Genomic DNA, 17,173 nt, shown 5'->3' with positions numbered 1-17,173 from the left:
ACACACACTCTGACTATTGCTCTGGTACCTCAGCTGGCTTCCTTCCTCCTGTAAGTACACTTTACAGCACTTGCAGATGTGCACTTTAGGAAAAAATTAAATCTATACTTTTCCATGGCACAGGTCCCAGCAGGCAGAGCTCTTATGCTTGTAATTTAATTATTCTAGCTTCTCCTTCACTCTTCCAGGTACCAAAGAACAGACATAACTACTGGGCTTTTTTCTTTTATTACCTCTTCAGAGTAGGCAAACCAAGACAGTCAATTCAGAGTTGCACCACTTAAACTCAGATGGTATGAGCACTGCAGAAAGCATTGACACACCACATTAAATTAACACCCTACAAGAACTCCCATTATTGGTCTTTTCTGCTTAGTTCAAGGAGTAGAACACTACACTGAACCAACACAGGCAAGAAGAAAATCTCTTCACTTTCCCTCTGGTCAAGAGGTTTTGCCAGATGTCTGCAAACTGATATGCAAGAAATGTAAGGGGTTCTCTTCCCTCCTCATCAATATAATTCAGAGCATCTAGAAATGAAAATTGTAAGAAGAAATAGCAAAGGCAGCAAAGGATTCAACATCTACAAATTTCCCATGAGGCTGAACTGTAACTTTTATAGCCTCCATTCTATTAGTACCATGGCTGCTTTACAATGATTTCCATCCCTGTTGTGCATTTCTATTATTTGTTAATAAAGCGTGGTTTTACTCTTCTGCAATGCTCAGACTTGTCCTTCGGGATGCTCACAATATATTAGACTCCACCTCCCCCTGATTAACAAGCACAACTGAGAAATGCAACATAAAAACCAATGGACACTCCAATCCACTTCATAGTCAGAGACCTCGCAGCACGTCCACATAATGTAACAGAGTTGTGCTGCTGAGACCAACCTGGCATGCACAGCTACACCAAGGTAGGAGCCTGGTCCCAGAAGCAGGAGAGCCATGCCAGAGGGAATAAAGCTCCCCTCGAGGTTCATGAGCTCTGGCACAAGAGCCACAGATGAGCTTCTCCTCCTTCCAAAGGCAGGTTCATGCCCACCATTTCATGCTTAGTGTACGCATTACGTAACATGCTGCTCAGACTTACCACATTCAAACTCGTAGGGTACTTTGTGGCAACATCTGGCAGACAAAGAATATGCAATTCAAATCTAGTTTCTTTTTCCTTCAGTCAGACAGATGAGCTCTCTTCTGCCTTATCTTGTTTTTCCCCTAGTCTCAGGTACCCACATACAAGGATTAAATAATTCTGAACATTTTACAGGAAAGTATCATCTAATAATTTATCTTTGCAGTTAAATTCACTATAGGCTCGCAAACAGCCTGTGTGAGCTGTCAAAATATTCCCAGATTTCCTTGGAAAGACAAAAAGATTTTATGTTTAACTCAGCTAACAGTTAAGTGGTTGGCAGTAACTGTCCACAGAGTCCTGCAGAGGCCAATAAGCCTGAATTTAATAGGGTGGAAAAGAGGGAGTTAGTGAAAGGCGGCAGATCTTGTCACTGAAAGTATGACAAATGAGAAGGATAAACTTAATAGCAGTTTTACGAGAGACTAAAAGGAGTGATACAAGTATAAACAAGAGGAGAAAGGAGCACATTACTGTAATAATACTAAAAAGAGAAAGTGCCAGCTCAGGGTTCAGCTATGTAAAGAGGAGGCAGCTTGCTGGTTTTTTGTAGATCAGTTTTGGAGCAGAATCCCATGGGTTATGTCTCTACATGGCTATACTATTTGAGTTACATTTAGCAAGCCAATCTTGTTATTTAGCAGCACAGACTTGCTGATTCATATAAGCTAACCCAGAACACAAAGTGTTTGGATTCTCTTTTCCTGTTAAAGTCTTTTGTTATTTACTGCCTGCAAGATTGCACTGAAGTTCCAGCCAAAACTCGTTTCTGCTGTTTCCAATGTACATTCCAAATACAAAAAACATGGCATCACATCAAATGTTAAAGTAAGATCATTATCAGCCAGCTGCCAAATAGTTCCTACAGGTTCTGAGGCAGACAGTTACAGAAATCATGAACAGTGGCTCAGCAGAGTGAGCTGACAAGTGTTTTCATACTTGTAGTATCACACTGCAGTACCACGGCATACTGGGAGACATGGTGGTCTAGAGGATGAATAGATTTTACCATGGAAGGAAAAGGATAGATGAGGCAGTGGCTCATAACCTCAGAGCTACCCAAAGAGCACAGTGTGCAAAACTGCAAAAACAGGCAGAAGGACTGCACAGAAAGGGCAGAATAATCTTTTGCCAGCAGAATAACCCAGTATCCTCCAGGAATGTTACTCACAATGTTAATCACCGCAGAGTCAAGGATGAAAGCTGAGGTCCTATTGTGCTATGCAGCATAAAACCATGGACCAGCCCATGCAAAAACATCTGTCATTCATCTGGATGAATTTGGAGATAAGGCAAAGGGAACACAAATCTCACAGAGAAAGGGAACTGCACAATGGTAGTAGTTATTCTAGCTTCACAGTTGAGAAACAGGTTTAGGTCAGAATGAAATGACACAGTGTGAAGAAAGTAAGGCAATACTACAAGGATAATTTTAATGAAACACTGCAATTGAAGAAAACCTGGAAAGTTCTAAGGCAGTTGTAGGAAATAAAGCCAGGAAGGCCTTAGAATATAGATGTAAATGAGTCATTTGGCAAATTTAAGGAAGTTCAGACTGAAAAGCTGAAAAGAATTCCACAATCCAACCACCTTCAGGATTTGTTTGAATTCCTTGTATCTACTCAGCTGTTGCTTAGAATGTTGCAGTTCTTTAAACTGTCCTAAACCCAAGGTGACCTTTAAAAAAAAACAAACAACCAAACAGAACAACCCAAAAAATTTGCCAGCACATACAAACATATTCTAAAACATGCTGTCCAGAACAAAGAGTCTTCAAAGCAGGGTACCAAACAGTCTCTCTAATAAGCCATGAGCAATTATTCTGCTGGGAAACACATCAGCTCACTGCATTTCAGCAGAGTGAAGGTGGTTGTCATGCTCCAGGGGTGATGTTAACTGTAGGGTCTTTTCCTGAGCAATGCTTACTGGAAACCCACTGGTTTATATCTACTAGTGGGAACCGAGAATTTCCAGGGCCTAAGAGGTAAAGCTTTGCAGTGGCTCACTACAAACCACCGAAGTACTGCTTGTGCTCCCTTGAAATTCCCCAGAGAGCCTGAACCCTCTGGCCCACCAGCACATGCTCTCTTATTCTTCTCTGCTGCCTCTGAGTCCTCCCATTCCATCCAAAACTTCCTGCAAAAAACTGAGAAGAGAGATCTGTCTCGGGTTCTCATCTGTACCATTATTGTGCTTTGGGAAGCCTACAGACAGCTAAGCTCAGCTGGGGAGCAGCGTGACTGGGACTTATGCACACTGGACATGCTTCCTGACATAGGATTTACAAGCTGCTGTAGGAGACTTACAAATGTTGTGAACAACAAAGGTTACAATCTTATTTAAACAAAAAAGTAAACACAGATGTAACCCAAGAGAGATAAAGGAGGGACACAATCTGTGTGACACAATCTCCATCCACATAGGAAGGTAGATGGAGCCAAAAGAAGAGCTCTGAGGTAAAAAACAGGAGGGAAGTGATTGCCTTGCATGTGAGAGAAAATAGCCCAGGACTACAGCACAGAACAAATCCTGGGAGATCAGACAGAGAACAAGCATCATCTTCCCTAGCACTGTGGTGAAATGCAGCATTATGAAGTCAAAGTATTGAAGAATTGACACTTGGCTTCCACAATCAAGACGAGTCTCCAAAATCTTCTAGCAGCAGATGAAATTAAGAGATTAATGCCAGGTATATTCAGAATTTTGCATTTGTCTAATTTTATGTTTTGTTTTGTAGCTATTTCCAAGCTACTGATCAAGAGTTTAAACTGTGATTTGCTGGAGAAATCAGGTTGGTTTTTTAAAATTTTGTTTAGTGGTCTGACATGAAAAGGGTGCATTGTAATCCACAAATAAAAAACCTCAACCCAAACCCAAAATATAATGCAGCAGACAAACCCTTTCAACACTTACAAACTGGAACAAGCTTGGAAACCTCCCCTCCTGTGTGTCTAACTCTCCAGCTGACATGCCAGCTCTTGGGTATTAAAAGAAACACCTCAGTAGCTGCTGAAAGTCAGTGTTATGCTTAAAAACTTCTAGAAGTGAGAGATTCCCACAACTCCAGAAATGCCTCAAGTGTTTAACACTGATTTTCCTACTTAATTTTTCACTTCTTGGCTGCAGTGGTCACCGTGAAGAAGCTGTAGAGGGCTCCTCCTCCTCAGCCAAATGTCTGGGATACTTAGGGTTCCTCTCCCCACCAAGGAAGAGGGGCTTGTCACTGATGGCTGCTCCAGGTTCTCCAGATACAGACAACTCAAATTATTACTCAGTTTACCAACTGCAGACAACAGAGCTTGTGCACTTCTAAACAGGCCAGGCAACTTATTAAATACTGTTAGATCTGTGTGTAGGAACCTTTTCCTCTTCCCTCTCCTCTGATTCTCATTGGGCTTACTGCATCTTCAGGGTGCATCATTTCTTTAGAATAGCTAAAGACAGGATTATCTCAGAATAAACTGCCCTCCTGGCATCACTTTATTTGAATTACTGGATCTTCTGTTTAACATAAGACAACATTCAAGTATTTTGAGATCTTAACTCAATAAAGACAGTTCTGTCAGTGAAAATATTTACAGTAACCTCACTAATTGAGACTGATTCCAGCTTCCTGAATCTCATTATGGTAAACTGGGCACTGCTGTGAAAGGGAAACAAAGAGGAGATGAATTAAAACAAACATGCAGAAACCCAAACAACTGCTTGGGTGATGTTAATCATTACAAAAAAAAAAACCTGTCAAAAACATTGCTCTGACTGGCATCTGTCAAAACATCTCAGCAGTTCATCATTGCACAGCCGCGGTTTAGATGGAGACAGAGCGTGCATCAGCCAGCACTGCAGATCTCACACAGCTCTGAATTTCTACATGAATTATTCTGTGTTTTAGGGCACTCCAGACATGGCTTGTTTCACAGGATTTCTCTCCTCTTTCTTCTGGATAGCCTGGAACCATCATTGTTCTTATATCCTCAGAGAGGGTGTAGTGTCTGGCAGCTAATTACACAGAATGATGTACTGTTTCTCCCCCATGTTTTCTGTCCAACAACCCACAAGAGATGGTAAAATAATGGAAATTAAGTCCTGGTAACATAAAGAGAAAAAACACACCCAAACTATTATCCCTGTTTTCTTCCATTTCCTGTCTGGATGTGGTTTAGGAGTCCTCCAGCTATTGTAAATCCTAATAATGCAGTACTGAAGAATGAAGAATCTGCTTCCCAGAGAAGAGACAGAGGAGATCAGGATTTCAAACCCACACCCTCCATTAGCAGCAGGTGCCAGAGCTGGAAGAATGAAGCAGAACAGTTCCTTCTTTCCTTTTAGAAAATACATGATGACTACTTCCCGGTTAAAATACCTACCTTACTGAGCACAGGTGGAATTTTTGGCTGAGCAGAACAGATTTTCCACCAGGCTACTATGGCAAAGCAAGACCAACTACTTCTTTACAGATGTGTCTACTCATACAAGTTTCTTCACCCTTGATAGATGAGGAAAACCCTATGTGAAATGAGCAGTCACAGAGCAGAAGTAAACAAACTTAGAGTTTATAAACTGTTGGGTATTCTGTTGTTCCATAAATAGTTATTATTACCCAGGAGATCAGATCTGTCTTAAGGACAAGAAATGCCTGGTACATGTACTGACAAAAATCCCCAAAAAGGGGAAAAAACTGAGAAATTTTCTGGTTTCCTTATTTTAGTTTTCTTTCCTTAAACCAGAACCTGTAAGCATATTTTGCCTCCTTCAAATTCTGGACATCCTTTCTCAGACGTTCCAAGAACAGCAGGAATAAGTCAGGAACAGCAGACTGAGAGCTGGCCTGTTTAATCAGACCCTTGGGACCAGCATCTTCCTCTGCAGATGCCTAAACTCCGCAGACACTGTTTAAGAAACAAATCAAAAGCAAAAAGAGCTGGCCACCACTGGCTCTAAGAAGTTGCTTGTTTGCCATAGGTCACACTGAGACTGCCTGGAGCTGTACACTGTATCTATCCATGAGGTTACACATTTACAAACAATTTCTTAAAACATAAACAAAAGTCCCAGGACAGATATATGCTGTGCTACTCATCCCTAATTCACTGCCTGGTGAAACAGCTGGCGTGGCTTTGAACATCCCTGAGGCCATTCCAAAGTTGGTGTTTTCTTTGCAAACTGGAGGCAAGACTCTCCCACCACAACAGCTGCCATCCTACGGACGTGCTCATGCTGCAGACCAGCCCAGGAGAGGACACCATGGAGCCCAGGGATGGCTTCAGGGACAGGGAAACTCATTTTGTCACAAACAGCTTTCCCTTGCTTTTCGTTTTCAGGTGACTTAAAACTATTCCACTTTTCCAAAAGCATCCAAGGGAACTGTTTGTATTCAGACCATCTTGACCATGGGCCAGTTTTCACTCTCAGTGTAAACTGTCTATAGAAAAAAAAATAAAAATAAAAAAAACCAAGCCCAGAAACAAACACTTCTGGTGGCTAACAGGGCATCACCTTCCATTAAAGGCAGCAGAGACTGACTCTTGCCAACAGAGGAAAGCCCAAAGTAAATCAGGTACACAGACCTTTCAGTCCAGGAATAAAATCATTGTGGTTTTGTGCACTGGCATAGTTATATATTCTTCTGGTTTCAGGTGTTCCAAGATCCCACAGAATGTCACACATATTTTGATCTGTTTCATTCCAAGATAAATTAACTAATTTCTCAGCAATCTCTTTATCATACTGATATCACCAGTGTAAACATGAGCTTAGGCTGGCACAGCTGATAAACAGATAAGAAACACAGTGTGACACAAATACCAGTTTAGAAAGGGGAAACCATATAAACCTCAAATCTTTTCTCTTTCCTGAAAACTGTGTAAAGCATGTTACTTGAAACCTACATAATCCTGAATCTAACATCAGTTGTTTAAGCTTGAAAGAAGAGCAAGTTAGCATGGCAGATGCAATGATTTTCAGAAGAATCACAAACACCTCTAAGGAAAGTTTGACACAGTTATTCTGTTTTCAAGCTGGATGCTGGAGTAAGCTACAGGCCTGACTTGCACACAGGAAGTGCAAGTAAATCAAAGGGCTTCAGGAAAAAAAAGGATGTGATCATTTTTAAATGTACAGATTACATAAAAAGGAAACAACTTTTACTGAATACATAAATCTCCAGAATTTAGCAAGACAGGAGCAGAATAAAAACCACAGTGAGTAATACAAGTGAAATCTACTATCCTATTGCATCTCAGTGTGTGGCAATGCCCTTGCCCTGGTTTCCTGCATTAAGTGTGTTTTGAGTTGGGTGAACTTAGGAAACAACAGGAACTTCACCAAGCTATTGTGATCCCTGGCACTACTGCAATAGCTTTGCTTTGATAGTATTTAGCAATTCATTTATGGATTTTATTTTGCTGCATACTTACCTCAGAATTGTAGTAAAGGTACCAAGAAAATAATTGCCAAAGGAGCTTTTGCTGTTCTCTCTGTGGTGGAGTCAGAGTTTCTACAACATTATCTGAACAATGTTCTCAAGCGACTTTTCAAATCGCTACAAAGAGAATTTATAATCTTTTCAGTTTTTACCTTCATTTGCTTAATGTAGAGTTGGAGGGTTCCCCAGACTGTTTCTAATTTGGTCTAATAATCTTGCATAAATTATCAGGCTGCCTTTTCATCCATATTCTTAGCCAATGTACACTGGCTCAGTGACAGCATTTGCATACACTGACACTCCTGAAATGTTTCAATAATAGAACAAAGTGAACAGTAATAGAGGAGAGGGAAAGATAGAAGAAGAAAATAATTTGACTTGATATCTACCCAAAGATAGGAAATGATGAAAGCCACCAGTAGGGAGTTCAGAAGGAAAATTATCTACTCTTGAACACAATTCAGAAAACTTTGAGGGAAGCTGCACACTTTTCTACAGCAAGAGGAAATCACTGGTGACACACAGAGTCTCAAAGATACCAAGGAACTTGTTGGAACTCTGGGGAGATGGTGGTCTGAACCAATAAAAATGAACCTTCAGAAAGTCAAAGTCAGAATTTTAATCAAAAGAGATAAAAACATTTTCTTATGGGAATGTGAGGAAGAGAAAAGAAGGTGAGACTTGTATATCAAAACCATGGTGATATTACAGCTTAACCTTCAAGCTCACTGATATTTTTCATTTCTTGCATTCCACACTCACTGATATTTTCCTTCAAATGGATTTAGATCCTCAAGAAATCTTTCCTGCAAGTCAAACATTCTTACTGGTGTAGCTTTAAGAGCAGATGGGCCACAGCAACAGAGCCCAAACACACATACACAATAAAATATGCTCATTTGGTGGCATGAATTAAGTTTATTGCTTCTATTACAATCTTACATGCTCATGCAAATATGGTTATTTATTTGTACATTTGCAAAGCTGTCCTTCCTTTTTTTTTTTGTTAATAGTCCACAATTTAGAAATAACGTTAGTATTCTGCAAAACAACAAGAAGTAAAAAAGAAAACCACCCCCAAAACAACCAGACCTGTCCTGTTCCCACTCTAACATATGATGCAGTGTACTCATATCAAAGCAAGAACACATATGCTCTGCATCTTTTTTGAAGCCAGAAAGGCACATGCTCAGTAAAGTCCCTTGTGTCCATGTTCCAGCTTTCATTTTATAGTCTCAATTAGTTCCAAAGTCACGATAAAGACTCTGAAGACATACTTTTCAGTCACAAAGCCTGCACATCACATGGATTCACATACTTCATTTTAAACTGAGAGTAGTCAAACATTAAAGATTTTAGCACCAAAAATGGCTCTGATACAGAATCTACTGTCATGATCAGCACATGGAAATTGCATGTATTACTATACACATTTGTTCAAAGGTTAAAAAGTGGGATATCAACATGGGATAGAAAGAACAACCTACGTGAACTGAAGGTGAAATCACACTTCTGCCTCCTGAGCATCAGCTCCCCACATCCCTGTCCTGGTGCCCAGGCTGACTGACCGAGTTTCTGCAGTGTCATCACCTTGGCTCTTCAATTCTCAAACTGCTCCCTGGCAGGGTTTGTATAATGATATGGTAATTTCATAAACAATCAGTGAACTGGTCTGGATTAAAAAGAATCTTGCACAAAATGAGTAGATGGATGGGGAAGGGAAAACTCATGTTCATCCATAAGGATTATTTTACTTACCCAGTTCAGTGCACTGTGTGCAGGCAGCTCTGCTCACTCAGGTAACAGAGCAGCACAAACTCCTCAGGCAAACAGTGGGGATGCAAACACAGAAACAGAGATTTTTCTTTTACATCTACTCTTACATTATGCCATGTCTACTTCAACCTGACTGCAGCAGCATGCACATCACTAGAAGTGAGGCAATGAGCTGCTGTCATTGAATTTTGTTTTGAAGTACAAGCTCCAGCTGGTCAATCAGGGCATGAATTTCAGAGCAAGCATTGAAGTTGTGTCAGGTTTCATCTGCTCCTCTCTGGAATTACATTCCCAAGCACTTCTCTCTACGATAAAAAATGAATGCAGGGAATCTGCCACAGAGAAATTAAGTTATATGACCACACTTTAAACAAAGCTTTGGTTACCACCACTTCAGTACCAGAGGTTTGCAACACTCTGGACATGAATTAACAAATGCTGCTTCTTAATCCCAGCTTCCTCCTACAGACAAGGCAGGTGCAAGGGACTGAAGCAGTCAGGGTGTTGTGAAGGGCAATCCAATTGGCCCAGATATAAATAGCAATTAGAGCTCAGACAACAATCCTAGTTTGAACATTAAAAGCAAATATCTCTTAACAGACTCTGCTGTATATTCACTAGAACCAGCCACAGTGAAAATATCTTGTGAGATAACATACCTGTCACCTCTAGGCTGAAGTATGAGACATTTAAATATCTCAAATGAGTCCATGACAATAAAGAAAACATAGGAATTATACCTGTTGTAGACTGACCCAATTTTGTCACTCAAAATCTACACTAATACATACTTTTAAAAAAATCTTCCTCTTAATAATGGCCTTCAAATAATACAAATACCTAACACACTGACTGCAGAGGTGAAAAAGCTGAGAAAGTTTTCCCGGAACAAACATATAAAGGAGAAAAAAGCCACCACTTCATAAAATTCACAAGGAGAGAAAAGCAGAGAAGTGCAAAATATTCCCTTTGCCAGCAGTGACAGTGGAACAGCAGCAGGCTGGATGGGAAGATGTGTTACTGGAAAAGCCACAGAGCTCTGTGTGGGGAGGTGCTACCCAGACACCAGGAGTGATTTGAGAGGGTGTGTGTTCTGGCTTGCATCTTTGTTTAGCCTGGGATTTACAAAACACAGAGTAAGGAGGTGACAGGAGGTAAGGGTGAGCAGCAGCAGGCTTCAATCCCCTGGCACAGCAGAGGCCAGGCATTTAACAGCCTGGAGCTTGGAGAAATGGAAAACCCTGACAGCTTAACTGACTAGGGTGCCAACAACTTCTGTTTTATCCTTACTTTCCTGTCCTGCAAGTCTTGAACTCTTTTAGGCACCAAGAAAATGAAGGAAATTGATGATGTTCAGTACTGCCTGGAAGAAAATACACCTGCATCAACTTGTCCCTTCAAATTCAAACCTCACTAACGCAACAATGATATTTTCTTAGTCCTTGATGTGGGGACAGGTGGGAGGTGTGATGAAGATTCCAGGTCAGCAGTTTGGCTTCCCCAAAAACCCTTTTGGACACTTTTGGCACCTACAAAGTTCCTTCCAGAGCTGTGATTACAGCAGTTACTGGGTCTCCAAATGTAACTGTGAGCTCTGAAACAATCTCAGTCACCTTCACACACTATTCCTGAATGAATGCACAGGCACAGAACAAGAGGTTTAAGGAAGGGACAGGGATTTGAGCATTCCCCTTCCCAGAACAGCAGCAATCTTGTTTTGAAGGAAAGTAGAAAGACCTTCTCATAGCAGTGGCTGGGGCACAGGGACCCTGACTTCAGTGGAAGCCTTGAGATGCCTCCACTCTTCGTTGAACACAAGCTGCTTTCACAGCTCACATTAACAAAATTAACCACCTCAGTGTGTTTCAAAATGAGAGGTACATTATACTTAAATTCAGAAGACAAAGAAAACCCTACCATAACTACATAACTAATTAGTTACTACAGTAACTAATTCAGCATCTATATATATACAAATACACACAAAATTTTATATATTCTAAAAAATTAAGAGATACTATTCAGTGCACCTGGAAAACCCCAAGCTATGCAGCAGATGCACCACACTATAGTCAGGCAACAGTTTTGAATCCCTGTAGCAATCCTCAGTGGCACATTAATTATCCAGCCTATTTTTTCATGAGCTCTCAGGAACCATATGAAGGCTGCAATCCTTTGCCTTCCTCTGCTCTCCTTAAATAGTTAATTACAGAGGAAGCAGCCATCACCTGCACTGACAGCTCCTAAGCCCTGAGCTCATGCCCTGTCACTTCAGTACAAGCCCATGCTGGGCACGGCAGTAATTCATGAGGCATGGAGACAGTCAGACATGCATAAAGTCAGTTCCAAGCAGAGGGTTAAAAAAATTGTCCTCCTAGAATATTTTTTTTTCTGAATATCTAAACAACAAAGCAGAAATGTGTGGAATGGACAGATGCTATTGTGTGCTTGTTATAAGAAGCACAGCTTCCTGAAAGGAGATATGGAAATGAATATGGAAATATTTAGGATCAGGGGATCACATTTTAAATTATCTTGCCTCCTACTAAAGCCCTTGCTGAAGCTCCAGTTCCACTCAAAGTCCCTATCCCCCATTTGCATATAAGAATGGGGTTTTTCCCTAAAGCATAGAAAGTGCAAAACCGTATCTCTAAGACACCAATGGCAAATAAATTTTTACCAAGCTCTGATGTGAAGGAGATAAGAGTCTACACTCTAAAGAAAGGCCTTCTGGTCCTGCCCCATTTATACTCCCCCAGCCTGTGGAAGTGGAGAAAGGCACAGGAGTCTAGGACCTACAAAATCAAGGGGGAACTAAACATCAGGGAAAAAAAAACCCAGAAGAATGACTTCAGAGAAAGCCACTGAAATTTCTGTGGCTGGCACAAATCCGTGTCATGCACTCTCTGCTGATATGAAAGCCTTAAAAATTTTGAACTTTATGTACAAAGAAGCAATTCAGCATGAAAATATAAACCCAGAACACTTTACAGGAGAGCTGTTTATAGTCTGAGTGAAGAGCAGGCTACAGTATTGAAAAATAAGAGGGGGGAAAAATATGACTGTAAAGAAAATACCAATTTCTAATCAATAGGAAGTTCACACCAGAATAATCAAACAAACTAAACTGAATTTATTTCTGAATTGGCCTTAAAAGGTTTGTGAATCATATAAAGCTATTTCTTAGTACCAACTGACTACAAAATGCTTACAATCGTATCTCCTTGGTGAAAAAATAGTTTTATGTATCTGAATCACAAATGATAAATTCACTCTTTTGGTCACAACACCAACAGATTTGTTGTATATTGCACTTCCCCTTTCTCCCTTATTCTGAAATACCTTCAGATACTCCTTAAATAATTATTTGCCACGTTCCCCTACCAAACACAGATATACAATTCTGCAGGCTGCAGACATTCCCTCCCTATTTACCGCCTCCTCTAATTTTTAGTATTAGCTGCCAAATTACAAGAGCTTGTGGTTGGAAAATTGTAGCTGAGTATTGAGTAGCTGAACTGTCCCAGGCTGGCATGTCAGCCACAAACTGTGGGCAGAGGTCTCTTTTCTCATTTGATAAAGAATAGGGCATAGAAAGAGCTGTACACAGGCAGCGTCGTTTGCACAGCAAGGCCAGACATGCAGGAGACTGCAGTGTTACCACTGCAAATACAAGTTAGTGCCTTCTACAGAAAGGTCAAAGCATTAACTCCAGACGTGTAGGTGACCTCAGACCAACTAAAATAGAGTAATTCACTGAACATAGTAGTCTAATTCACCGACCTACTGATGCCATCTTACCAAACACATTTGCCATTTTCTTTGTATCATTCTGAAACCAGTAACCTCACTTCAGGCACTTTGAGACATTATCTGCTACTGGGAGATTTGCAAGAGGCAGAATCTTATTGTCTTGGAAAGTGAAAAACTAGGTAACTCCTTCACTTAGAGAGAGCAGCAGATGCAGCCCAGCTGGCCAGACCTTACACCAAGATGCAGGACTGGGATCATGCACCCATTTCTCTTGGTGTGGAGCCAGTGTTGTGACTCAGACTGCAGCCTGTTTTTCTGAAGCTATGTCACTCTGCTTTTAAGGCACAATCATTAAAAAACCCAGAAAAGAAATCATGGGAACAAGGGATTGGACCAGACATCCATTTTGCCCAATACCTGATGTCTGTGTCCATGGGACAACACTCCAGTAAAAAGCTTAAGAAAGAGGGACGACATCAAGCTACATGCTGCCCTCAACATCCATTTAAGATGTAACTTAGAGAGTTCCATACATGAGTACTTAAGAGTCTATTTTATTTTTTAAAATCTTCTACCCACTATGGATCCCATTCTCAGAAAAATATAACTTGAAATAGCAAGAAATAGCACTTACCATAATTTATATTAAACCTGAAGCACGATATTTGCATTTAGTATCTCCAAACGTCGTCAAACCATGTCATTCACTATGTTATACAGGCTTGTGAACACCCTCTGCTTGCTCTACTTCACAGAGTGTAACTAAGGCACAGCTAAGTCCACCACACACCACAAACTGTCAGATCAGTCTTCTCCACAAACACTATCTTATATCTAACAGAACTGAATTTGGCCTGCCATTTTCTTGCCCCACCACTTACACCACTGTGAGATCCCTCTGACATTACTCATAGTCAGCTTTTGATCTTATCATCTGGAAAAATGTGTTAGTGCTTTATTATTCATCCTCCATTTCAGGTAGTTTATGAGCACTTGGAACATCAGAGATTCCAGCACACTTTCTTCCAGAAGACTCCAGGAATAACATCCCTGTACTGTCCAATCTTCTTATTTTTTCCATAGTTTCCACTGTTTACCTAGTCACAATAGGATTGCACCAGTTTAACTTCCCAAAAATCTTTGAAATGGCAAATGTTTGGTTGTTTTTGGGTTTTCGGGGTGGGGTTTGTTTTCTTGGGGGTTTTGTGTTTGTGTGTATTATGGTTTTTTTTAAGAAATCCAGATGCACTGTATTATTTAAATCACCTCTATCAAATGCTGATCCGGTCCTTGAAACAACAAAGCAGATTTACAGGGCAGAAGTTCCTACTGCAGAAGACAACTTGTCTCTTCTCTGTGAGCTAACACTAATTCTTTTCTTTATTTTTAGATTCTAAGAGGAGCCTGATACAGAAACCAGACTTGCTCTTAGCTTCCACTTTCCCAAACAACCCCCCAGACCCTTTTTGAAAAGCCCAGCACGTTTACTGCTTTTCATTCTTCCATTCTAAGGCCAGTTTAAGCAATGATTAAACGCAACCGTGTGTAACTCGGCAACTTCAACACCAAGTTCCTCACAAAGTGAGAACTTTTCCTAGCAATTCTTTGTGCTAGGAATTCACTCCAAAACGTCAAGCTTCTGTCACTTTCCCCCAGCCTGTCCCCTGGAAATGAAGGGTCCACATGGGAACTGTTCTGTAGTGAATAGCAATGCAAATAACTTCTCTGCTGCAGCTTTACCTCCCCTTAGCTCACATGTAATATTATGAACCTCTATCAGCTCATCGGGATCTCTGACAGCTTTCTGCCTTTGACAGTTAGACAAAAAGCTTTATTTTTTTTTTTTAATGTCTTTACAAAGTTGTTCCTCAACATTTTTTTTGCTCTACCTCATTATGGTTTATATTTAACTTGCCAAAGTTAATGCTCTTTCCTATTCTCCTCATTTGGATACAAGTTCTGCTTCAGAAAGATGACTTACTTCTAGGAGTCTTGTTTACTTTACTGTTTAAGCAAGTCGTTCATTTCTGTGGCTTTTCTTCCATCTCTTATTTCTCCTCCATTCTCATACTTTACCATTGAAACTGGACACAGTATTCTAGAAATCTTGGATTGTGAGGTTTTGTATTTTAATTATAATTCAGTGCTTCACATAAAATTCTCAACTTTTTTGTGTACATATGAAATAGCACTTAAGAAATGGTATTTTATTAAGATTACATGAAGCTTTCTCTGTTTCCAAGACAGAGGTTTTTTTCTGTCTTGAACATAAAATCTGCATTTGTTCCTCCCAGATGTTTTATTTCATGCTGGATATATTAACATATATTTTGTTGGACTGTGGTCATTTAAATCAGGCAATCCATATTGTTCTCTAGAAGTAACTGACCATTTATTTAGTACTCTACAACCTAGGATTCTTCCCAGGTAGAATTATTGATTAAGGGATCAAGCACTGCTAGAATGAGAACTTATTGACTGAGGACCTCATTCAAACAAACAAACAAACAAACAAACATTTAGTCTTTCCTTACCATCAACCACATTTTGGTACTTCTCAGGCCATTGCCCTTTAATCCATCCAGCACTTGCTCGTGCTTGGTAAAGTCTGAATTCCTATTTTTACCAGTAAAAAAAGCACTTACCAAGAAGAGCTACATCCTTTGAGAAATATTTATTCTATGTCAACTATTTCCACCATATTTTGCCTATTTACATTTAAAATTGCACTAAAAAGTCAGGAACCTTAAAATGGGAAAACATTTATTCATTTTATTCATGCTTGAAAACAGCCAAACCAACTTTATCCAAATATTAAAAACACCCAACAAAACCACACATTTTACAGCAAAGACCAACCTAAAAAAAGTCAGTTGTAGAGATGATGGATTTCTAATGACACAATCAACTGAAAACAAAAGCTAGAATAAAGTAAATCATGCAGCTCGAATCTTTAAATGAACAGGCATGATAATTTGGCTTTAAGAGTTCTAAATATATTGAATACCTGGCTTGGTAATATTAACATTGCATAGTTCTCCAAGTACAAGGAAAGTTGCAGAAGAGAAAAAATTTTAAATGCAGCATGATTTTTTTTCAGAACTACTGGTCAGCCATCCTTACAGCAGTACTCAGCAAATAATGAAATGTCCAACACTGAATTCAATTGGTAAAGAAATTAAAGGCATCACAGAAAAAAAAGTCAACATTAGTTAAGTTTTAGGGCCCATGTTAGATGAGCACCTGAACATAAACACCCAGTGAGATGTTGTGTTTAAACAACATCTTTAAACTGTGAATGTGATTTTTCAATGTATGAACAAGACAACAAGCACTTGCTTTGACTAGAGACACATTTGTACCTCTTTGCATGGAATTGGTTCAATCCAGTCAACTGCTGGGAGAAGGTGACTGAACAGAGGTCTGTAAGCAGCTGCTGAGGGAGAGAATATCACTTCAGATTCTAGGAGGCTAAAAACCTCCTTCTCAAAGCCAAAGTATTTTTAAAATTAAAAGAAGATTAATAGTTTTGTAATAATGAGTTCATCCTACTCTCTACTATTTACATTTAATATGTACACAAACATAGATTTAAAAGCACTTACTTTCAGTTCTAGTATTTACACTGTAACCAGAGTTCCAAAATTCTCACAGAAAATAATACTGATAATTGTTTGGTTTACACTGCTGATGGACAACTTTTAGTGTTTTGTTTTGTTTTGTTTCTAAGGCTTGTCTGTAGTATCTACTGGTTACAAGGCAATGTCGGATGTATTTTTTTTTATTTTAAAAAAGCTTCCAGACACCATGCTTGTCAACAAAAAAAAAAAAAGACAGAAGATAACACCAATTTCAGGCTTGACTTGAAGGCCATGATCACTCAACCTAACCTTTAGATGCACAGGTCGTGGAAATTCCCTCCTCAAAAGAAATAAAACCTCTCTTTTGGAAATGTGCCAGTTACGTTAAAAAGTCCACAACCTCTTCTGCCACAGAGATCATTGCACTAGAGCATCTCTTCCGTGTGTAAAGAAGCTTGTACAATGGTCAAACAACCATTTGGTCAAATCTTCCATTCAATGC

The 17,173-nt window shown here is 39.8% G+C and overlaps 1 protein-coding gene across 10 annotated transcripts in view; it reads right to left on the bottom strand.

Annotated features, from left to right (window-relative positions):
- The window catches only part of ST3GAL3 (ST3 beta-galactoside alpha-2,3-sialyltransferase 3), a 177,454-nt gene that overhangs the window by 91,980 nt on the left and 68,301 nt on the right, over window positions 1-17,173 (bottom strand). The gene's annotated exons all lie outside the window — the stretch shown is intronic.

Source organism: Pseudopodoces humilis, chromosome 10 (genome assembly GCF_049639895.1).
Source record: "Pseudopodoces humilis isolate 2021_Gansu_Grassland_sample_001 chromosome 10, ASM4963989v1, whole genome shotgun sequence".
Classification (NCBI taxonomy): domain Eukaryota; kingdom Metazoa; phylum Chordata; class Aves; order Passeriformes; family Paridae; genus Pseudopodoces; species Pseudopodoces humilis.
The sequence above is the reverse complement of the archived record's forward strand: the minus strand, read 5'-3'. Positions and strand labels throughout refer to the sequence as shown.